General features: G+C 41.0%; 1 non-coding gene across 1 annotated transcript; it reads right to left on the reverse strand.

The window, feature by feature from the left end:
• Positions 1-9,370: 9,370 nt before the first annotated feature.
• MIR187 (microRNA mir-187) lies at positions 9,371-9,451 on the reverse strand. Its single transcript, NR_032185.1, has one exon. It is a non-coding gene; the product is annotated as a microRNA mir-187 (primary transcript).
• Positions 9,452-10,246: the final 795 nt, after the last annotated feature.

A 10,246-nucleotide genomic window follows, 5' to 3' on the forward strand; every position in this document is an offset into this window, starting at 1 on the left:
GAGGCATGAGCTAATAGCATCATGGCAAATTTAGAAGTGATGATCTTATCCTGGGAAGGGTATTGTGTTCCTTGGAGCAGAAATCAGACAGGACAGCAGATGCAAAATGGAACAGACAACTGACAAGGTGTCTAAATTTCCTGGGAAGAAAGTGACTTCATATTGCTATTCTCTCTTATTATCATTAGAGTATCATTCCTAGCAAATGACATAGAAAATGGACCCTTATGTTGGCATGGAGAGATTTAGATACTCTGAGATATGGAACTAACATTAATGATAATGGCACCACTTACGCACTTTGAAAAAACACTTCAAAAACACAGAACTGGTCATCTTACAGGTCACCTCACAATCCTCCCCTGATGTCATTTTATTCTTCTTGAAATGAATCACTACTAACTCTGCTGTTCCAGCTCCATTCAAAATCCTGTGGTCTTTCTTTGAAAGAAAATGCAATAAATACCAAAAGTTTAGATGAATAAATGAATGAATATAGATAGCATTTATTACATACCTACTATGTGTGAAGCAGAGCAGCTAGGTGGATAGAATGCCAAGGCTGGAGTCAGGAAGACTTCATCTTTCTGAATTCAAATCTGGCCTCAGACCTATACTAACCATGTGATCCTGGTCACTTTACCCTATTTGCCTCCATTTTCTTATCTGGAAAATGAGCTAGAGAAAGAAATGGCAAATCACACCAGTATCTTTGCCAAGAAAAGCCCAAATGGGGTTCCAATGGTCAGCTACAACTCTTCTGGGAATTAAAGATGCTGCATAGAGCCTTGGGGCACTTGGTTGCCATTCTTTTTCCAGAAGCAATGACAGTGTTGATTTACTGTTCTCAGAGCAAAAATGGTAGAGACAAGGTGAAGGATTAGGAGGGGAGGAGATTGAATTATGGAGATAAGATAGAGGGCAAAATATTGTGGGTGGATTCATACATATGGCCAGCTAGGTAAACTGGATTAGATCAATGTATACTCCCTTGCTCACCCATCAGGACAGGACAGGCTAAGCTCCAGAGATCTGATCCTGAGGATGCTATTTCTTGTGGGCAGAGAAGAACATCAGCAAGGCACATGGAAAGATGGACAGGGTGGATGGAAGTCGAGGACAGTCTGCAGGCCAGTCAGATACAGGAAGTTTTAAATATACATAACTTCAGCGCCACTTGGTATGGTTGGGAATCTAAGTGTTATTATGCCAATTTTACAGATGAGAAAACAGACTAGGAGACCATAAATGATTCCTCCATAGATACACAGCTACAGGGGCTCCAAGCCAGGTCTTCTAAGTCATCTTTCTGCTTGACTAGACTATATAATGCACTGTGTTGAAAATAACTGTAAGAATTATATGCAAAGATAAATTGGCATTTTCCAGTGGTACTGACAGATGAAACATGGTTTAATGAAAAAAGTACACACAAGACTAAGAATGATGGAAACCTGGGTTCAAATCTTGGCTATACCACTAACTTTCTGAGTGAATAAGCCAGGTACAAAGTGAGAGGGTTGAAGTAATTAATCTCTAAGTCCTTTCTTGTTCTAATATTCTGTAATATTGTGGTCCAGGCCCTACTCCTCCAAGATTTTGAGCTCACATGGACTAAGTCCAGTCCTGAGGACTCCAAAGAAGGTTAATTTTGTATTTTTTGACCTGTTGTTCCATCCAGAGTTTACTCAGGAAAAATCTCCAAATATAGTTCATGTTTGTTGCTGTTGTTGTTATTCAGTTGTATCTTTCTCTATATGACCCAAAAGACATTATTCATGGTGTTTTCTTGGCAAAGATGCTGGAGTGATTTGCCATTTCCTTCTCTAGTATATCCTCATTTTACAAATGAGAAACTGAGGCAAAAGGGGTCACACAGCTAGTGTCCCTAGTGCCTGAGGCCAGATTTGATTCCAAATCTATTGCTTTATCCACAGTATCATCTAACTCCCTTGATGGCTCATGTCTAGGTTTCCACAAATGTGAGTAACATGAGCCTGGCTCCTATATAAGCATTCAAAGTAGTAAATGCCTATCTGGGAGTGTAAAAATTAAAATTAATCTCCATAATTAAAAAATATATTTTAAGAGATTTATTAATGATCATTAAAAGTAAAGGAATAAAAAAGGTTACAAAATAAAAACCACGTGCCCATGGCTAATCTACTTGTTCAAAACCCTCACTTACCACCATGGTCACAACCCAGGAAGCCAAGAGCGCAGAACTAGCAACCCCACTGAATTTATCCCTCTGTCTACAGGAAGTATGTAATGACAGGAAGTCAGTGGGCTCCTGGGAAATGCAGTTTTTAGGGTAACAGATTTCCAATTACACAGAAGATAGCTTTTATTTCACTTCACAGAAAATGCAAAAGACAGAAAAGGTGCTAGGAGTCTATAATAAATAAAAAATTATATATATTTATATGTAAGATTTAAATTAATATCCAATAATTCTAATTATTATATTTTATAAGATTTATTAGCAATCACTTGAAGTAGAATAACAGAACAAAAGTAAAAAAAGCCTGAGTAAAAACATTTGGGTAAAATTCTCCTGCTTGGCTCTCATCCAGCCTCCAAAACAGCCTTCCCAGGAGCAGAGAGCGAGGGGCAGGGTTATATTAAAATATATCCTCTCTACATTAGCATATAAGATGAGAAGGAAAATGGCTAGGAAAGAGAGTTCTGGGGAGAAAATTCTAATTACACATATATAATATATATAAAGAAAGAAAGAAAATGTCTATGTCAGTCAAATGATTCATGTGAGCCTATTAAATGGAGAAAACACATAAAATAGTCATAAGATCCTCTTGAAAAGGGAAATTAACTTGGAGTGCAAACTCTTGATATTTTAATGAGGTTCATTTTCCTACAGCATCCTACATAGTTCCCCCAAGACTCCAAGTGTCACTCTGTGACCTAGGTTTCCCTCGAAAGATAAACACACATTGAGGGTGATGAACAAGTAATATTTCTCTCAGGAACTTCACCGTCTGAATAATTCACTGTAATGGGTAAGAGTAGAGACAAGGTCCAGATCTCTTGCCTCCAGCTTTCCACCATGTTGTAGTTTTGTTCTTCAGTTCTGAAACCACACTGGTGATTCACTTCTTTCTCCAAAAGGCAATGGTGCTTAGGAATCCCCTTCTCCATAAAGTTCAGGTCCCAAACTCTCAGACTTGGAAATATGGGGACTCTTGAGATGATCCCCACAGGTAGAATTAGCCAAGAAATGTCTCTCCAATGGCAAGAAGATTAGAGATTCTAGAATCTTATTGCTTAGGAAATCAAAGAGGCTGATTAGAGTTCAGTAGCTTTGTCCATGAATTCCTATTGGACCAAGAAGGCAAGTGAACTTCTGCTACATGCTTTTGAAGGAAATCCATTTCACTGTCCTGGCTATTGCTATCTTATGTTAGGACAGACTGATGTCAGGTCTCCAGGTTCTGAAGATTCTCAAAAAGCTGCACAACTGCAATATAATTTCTATGTGTTTCTGATCTAAGATTACATTTTTGGGTTCCTAGAGGAAATTCTGGTTTGACTTTGAACAAGGAAAAATGAAAAGACCTTTTACAGAAACCTGTGTTCCAGAATTCCAGTTATAGGAATAGCTGGAAGCCAGAAGAAGTTGTCTTTTCCCTCTTAACAAAGTTTCCATGATCATGGTCATATGATAAGAGAATATAATATACTTATTGTCCATATTCTATAGGAAGAAAGTTTTGCTCATCAAAATTTGGGGGGGAAGGGGAGCACCACTGATCAGTCTGCCACCTTAATATTCTAAGAGGCCCACTCTGAATTAAAGTCATACTCTATTATTATAGTTATAACTAATGTTACAAAGCCAATTTTCAAATTCAAGGCAGATCCACTACAAGATAAGAACGTTTGTCTTTAGCATCTTTCCATCTCTCCTTTTATGGTCTCATTTCTCTCTTTCCTAGCTTATTTCCCCATTAAAACTCACCAATTCTGAATCATATTTCCTCTTAGTTAGCTGTCAGGTTAAGAAAGCAATGTGATAATTGAATCCCTGATAAGCTATTAAATACTAATAATTGTTTAATGAGCTACTTTCTCTAAGTTATTTGCATTTTAACAGAATTCTCCTAGATGTGTAAAACCTTAACCTACAGAAATAATGTGCTAAGAGTATAATTTTAGGAATGAGGTCTAAAGTTGAACACAGGAACTTTTACTAATGGGGCCAGAAAAATAAGAGGTACAACAATTTCCCAATCTTGATGAGCTGTCAGTCAGCATCAGACCTGCCAGTGCCAGACTTAATTGTCTCAAAGGCTCAACCAACCAGTGGTGTCCCATCTTCTTCCATCAATTCAACAAATTAAGGCCCCTGGCTGCAGTTTTTGTAGGCTCATAGGATTTGGGAGAGAGAAAACTGCAGTAACAGTCCTCTAGTTCAAATCCCTCCTTTTATAGATAAGAAAACTGAGGCCATATGAAATAACAAGATTTGTTCAAGGTCATAGAGGGAGTAAGTAGGAGAGAGAGGATTCACACACAAGTCCTCTGGACTCCCAAGGGAGCGAAGTGTGTATAAAACAAAAGGCAATAGAACAAAGAACGACTAAGTAACTGCTGATACAAGACACTGTATTAAGTCACTGGGCAAGAAATATAGTTTAGATAAGATGGGTTCCTGTCCACATGGAATTTATAATCTATTAGTAGGTTTAAAAAAAGACACCATTGATAACTAAAACATACAATATTGCATGATATATTCATTAAAGATCTATAGAACAAAAAAAAAGTTTCTAGAACAAAATGTCATATGAAGCCTGAGCTGGTTTATCTATCACCTGTGGAAAGGAGAGATCCAGAACACCTTATTTAAAGAAGCAATGTTTAAGATGGGTTCTAAAAGATGGGCAGAACATATATAACCTAAATCAAATTATTTGCTGTCTTAGGAAGGGGAAAAGGGAAGAAGGGGGAGAATTTAGAACTCAGAATTTTGCAAAACAAATATTAAAAAGTATTTTTGTATGTAATTGGAATATTATTCAAAAAAAGATGGGTAGAAGTTCAGATTAAGAGGGGAGTGGGGACACCATAGACATTGAAACATTCTGAGCAATGGCATTGGGAAATAAGAGCACAGGGTATATTGTGGGGGCCAGTTAGAGAGCTGTCCAGCTTGGCTAAAGTGTGAATTTCATGGAAGACTAAAATATAAGCTGAATATAAAATATACGGCTAAAACGGTAGGATGGCAGAATAATGTAGATATCAGGCAGAGGAGTTTGAACTTTATTCAGTAAATGAAAGGAATCTCCTGAAGGGGTTTTTTGGGGGGAGGGGAATTTCGTGTGTGTGTGTGTGTGTGTGTGTGTGTGTGTGTGTGTGTGTGTGTGTGTGTGTGTGTGTGTGTGTGTGTTAAAACAAAAGTAACATACCCACCTTTAAGTCTATGATTCTATGGTCTGTACATTAGGAAGATCCCTCTGGAAGTGGCTTGAAGGCTACATTGAAACAGAGAATGAAGCCTGGGAAGCCTGCAATAGTCCAAGGAGGTGCTAATAAGGGCCTTCATTATGGTGGTCTGGGCAGGAAGAGAGATAAGGATAAAAGAATGGGAATTCTTGAGGAGCTAGATAGGATCTAGCAACTAACTAATGACTAATGAGGGGAAGGAGAGGGAAAAGTCATAGAAAAACCAAAGGCAGCCAACAGTGGAGGTGAGAAACAGTAGTACTATTGGCAGAAATGGTAAGTCCAAAGGAAGAACTGGTTTATGAGGAAGACTAATGAGCTTGGTTTTGGACAGGTTGAGTTGGAGATCATGGTGGAACATTAGGATGGAGATATCTTATAGAGCACTGGAAGTGCTGATCTGCAGCTTGAAAAGGAGGAACATACAGGTTAAGAAGTCATTTACCCAGAAATGGTAGATGAAGCTCTGGCAGTACATGGGATTGCTACAGGAGAGGGTGTAGAGAGGAAAAAAGAAGCCAAAGATAGCTCAGGAGTAGACAACTCCATGGAGTTAAAAGGGGGATGAAGAAACTGTAAAGTAAATTTTTAAAAAGAGTGGTTAGAAATGAGAACAAAGGGGACAAAGCAGCAGTCCGCTAATAAATATCTATTAAGTGCCTACTGTGGTGCCATATTACATTCAAGCTATGAAGAACAAAAAAAAATGGTTTCTCCTCTCAAGGAACTCACAGGCTAATGAATGAGACAACATGAAAACAATTATGTAGGAATGAGCTATACAAAGGATAAAGTGGAGATGACCCTTAGAAAAAAAAAGTACTAGAATTAAAGGGGACCTGGGACAGGCTTCCTGTCAAAGGTGGGATTTAACTAGAAGAACATCAGAAAATTCAGGAGGCAGAGATAAGAGGGAAGAGCTTTTGGGGCATGGGAGGCAGTCAAAGGAAACGTACAGTTGGGAGAAGGACTGTCTTGTGTGAGGTACAGCAAGGAAGCCAGGGTCACTGGATCAATGAGCAAAGAGGATAGAAGATATAAGACTACAATGGTTGGGGAAATAGGTCATGAAGGACTTTGAATGCTAAAAGGAGGATTTTATGTTTCACCATTGGAGGGTTGAGTTTGAGATCATGGCGGAACATTAGGGTGTAGAGCATTGGGAGCTCTAGTCTGCAGCTCAGAGGGAGGAGCATACAGGTTAAGGAGTCATTTGCCCAGAGGTGCTGGATGAAGCTTTGGCGATATATGGGATTGCCACGTGATAGGGAGCCACTGGAGTTTATGGAGCTGAAGAGTGACATACTGAGACCTGTCCTTTGGGTGGAACATGAACTGGAGTGAGGAGAGACTTGTGGCAAGCTGACCAACTATGCAGTTGCAATAGTAATTTGCCAGGCTAGTGACACGTCAGAGAGAAGGGGGAATATGCAAGCGCTAAGAGAGGAATGAATATCCAGTGGTAAGTAGAAGTCATCTTGGGCTTATATCTTGTACATATTCAGGATCTGTTAAAAATTTCAGAGGTAGGGGGCACCTAGGTTGAGAGCCAGGCCTGGAGATTGCAGGTCCTGGGTTCCAATCTGGCCTCAGACACTTCCCAGCTGTGTGACCCTGGGCAAATCCCTTAACCCCCATTGCCTAGCCCTTGTTGCTCTTCTGCCTTGGAACCAATATACAGTATTGATCCTAAGATGAAAGGTAAGTGTTTTAAAAAAGTGAGAGATATTAAAGAGCATAAACACTGAAAAATGATCACTGGAATTGGCAATTTGACCAAGAATATTGTTGGCTTTAGAGAGAGCAATTTTAGTAGAGTGGTTTGGACAGAAGAAGCCCAAATGCAAAAGACTAGAGAAATGAAAAGTAAAGAATCAGACTTTTTTCAAGAAGTTTAACAGGGAAGGAAAGAGAGAAAGGTGGTCTGGCAGCTGATCAAGGAAAGACTTGGGAAAATCTGAGCCTGTTTGTAGGCAGATGGGAAGAAGCCACTGACCAGGGAGAGATTGAAGATTATAATAACATATTGATATGGCACTTTACCATTAAGAAAGCACTTTCCGCAATAATGTTTAGCACAGTGCCTGACACACAGAAAGAGTTTATTAAACTCATTATTCTCACAACAATCCTATGAGACACATGGATTATTGTCCCCATTTTACAGATGAGGAAAGTGGGGTTCAAATAAGTTAAATAAACTGCCCATAGTCTCAAAGCTAAGTATTTCAGGACTCCAACCCAGGTCTCCTGACTTCCAATCATAGCTTTCTTTCCCCTACTTTATTCTCTCTCTTCAAACTGCAGGAGAAATAAATGGTGATGACTGTGGTGAGTGGCAAAGAGAGCTGATAAGGATTGTCAGGAAGCACTGAGGGTTTCAGGGAACTGCTTGGGTTTAGCTTGATTTCCTGCCTTACTCCAAGGACAGAGTTTACAACAGCCCTGAAGCAGGCATGGAGGCATTATAGAAGGAGGGCTGGACAAGGGGAGAGGGAAGAGGACCCTGGAAATACTTAATGAAACACTAGAGCAATGAGTCCTTTTCAAGCATGTCCGACTCGTCATGACCCCATTTGGGATTTTCTTGGCAAAGCCACTGGAGTAGTTTGCCATTTCCTTCTCCAGCTCATTTGACAGATGAGGAAACTGAGGCAAACAGGGTGAAGTGATTTGCCCAGGGTCACACAGATAGTGTGAGGCAGCATTTCCACTCACATCTTCCTGACTCCAGGCCTGCCACCCTGTGCCCTAGGCATGACTTAGCCACCTAGAGCAACAAGGAACCCTGACTAAACCCAGCAGCTGCTGTTTGTGCCTCGCTAACCTCCTTGTGAGTCAACTGTGAAATATGGGGGTTAGGCAGAAGAGAAAAAGGGGGCCAGACTTCAAGCCAGAATTCAGTTATCCCTAAAGGAGAAATTGTTCCCGGATAACTATGGCAGGCCATTGTGGAGGCATTTTGAGGTGGGATGGGCCTTTATGGGACCTCTTGACCCATGTAAAGTCATCTATTCAGGCAATCAACAGGCATTTGATCAGTGCTCACTATGTTCTAGGCATTGTGCTAAATGCCTGGGATACCCAGAAAGGCAAAAACACGTTCCGTGCTCTCAAGGAACTTTGATTCTAACGGGGGAGGCAATATGCATCGACACTGTACTTAAGGGACAGACATAGCAGAAGGAAGGCAATCTCTGAAGAAAGGAACTAGCAGTGGGTTTAAAACTGGCCCTGACTCCATTTAAATGATTTTACATTTATCTTATTCTCTCCCTGCTCACATTTTCTGAAAACATCTCATCTTAGTTGTCTTCGCACTTGCCTTTGCACCAGAGTTATTTGTGTGGGTGTCATCTGCCCCCATTAAGCTATAATCAACTTGAGGGCAGGAACTGGATCTCTGGTGATGTTTGTACCCCTGGGAAAGAACACCAAGCAAGGGACGCATAAAGATTGACTAAATTGGGTTGAATCTGGGGTATATTTGCTTCCAGATTTACCAAAAAGCAAGAGAGGCTGGCAGGCAGTCCTCAGCAATAAAAAGTCTTGCCTACCGTCAGGGCATGCATATGACATGCGCCCCCATGCCCACCACTAGAGAGCTGGCTCTGAGCCAGAGTAGAAACCTACAGGGGCATGAGGTCAGGCAGGAAGAAGGATGAGAACAAACTATATTAGTTATGCTTGTTACCTTTGCCAGATTCCTCGGTTTGCTCTAGCTCAGCTGTGAAATTGGATTCTTTCCTGGCCCTCGAAAAAGACTGCAGAAATAAAACCAGCACCAACTATTACGTTTATCTTGCCAGATTTTCCACCGGAGTCTGTACTCTTTTCTTTAGGTCTTCCTTTCCATGCCTCTCATTCTCCACAGTGGCAAGGTGGGGCTCTGCCGCAAAGATGTGCCCCTCTGGCTGCAACACAAGACACGAGGGTTCAGAAAAGCTCCCGTGTCCTGTGTTGTAGCCAGAGGTCTCACAATACATGATGACAAACCTCTCCTGATGGAGGGCCGTTGGGGCTCCTTTCAGAAATGACTTCCACTCAAGGTATGGACTCCAGCTCTCCACTGATCTGGAAAAGGGAAATATTAAAGTAGAGTCACCAGGGGTTTGATGTCAATGACTTGCTCGTGGGTCCAGCTACGCAGATAACACCAGGTTTGGTTGCTATGGTCACAGTTACCAACAGGGAAATGAGCATGCATACACAGCCTGTAGTCAAGGACTTTAGCACCATGCAGCTCTTTGGGCCAGAGCCTTGAGTGCACTCCTTGGGCAGCTTGGCTGGTGCTTTGTGAAAAGCCAACACTGATGAAGATGTTAGTCACAGGCTACAGAATTGTAGAATTGAAAGAGGCCTCAGAATCCACCCTGCCCCAATTCCTACCTAAACAAGAATCTCCACCATATACCCAGGAAACGGCCATCCAACCTCTCCTTGAAACATGCAGTCTCTATCTACTTCCCTTTCAAGTTGGGGGAGCCAAATATCTCCCAAGGCAGCCCACCCTACAGTGGGAAAGTTCTCATTGTTATGAAAGGTTTTCTTTTCTTATCAAACTGAAAATTGTTTCTCTATAACTTCCACCAGTGCTTCTGCCCACTTGGAGATATGAAGAATAAGAACAATTTCCCCTTTCATCAGACGATTATCAAGTTCTTGAAGATAGTTCTCATGTCTTCCCAGCTTCTTCAACCTTCAATGTGATCAATCAAATGTCTTACATCCCCTGCCTACTGCTTTTATGTAGAATGTGTAACCCCTGCCTGAAATG

This window comes from Monodelphis domestica, chromosome 3, assembly GCF_027887165.1.
Source record: "Monodelphis domestica isolate mMonDom1 chromosome 3, mMonDom1.pri, whole genome shotgun sequence".
Classification (NCBI taxonomy): domain Eukaryota; kingdom Metazoa; phylum Chordata; class Mammalia; order Didelphimorphia; family Didelphidae; genus Monodelphis; species Monodelphis domestica.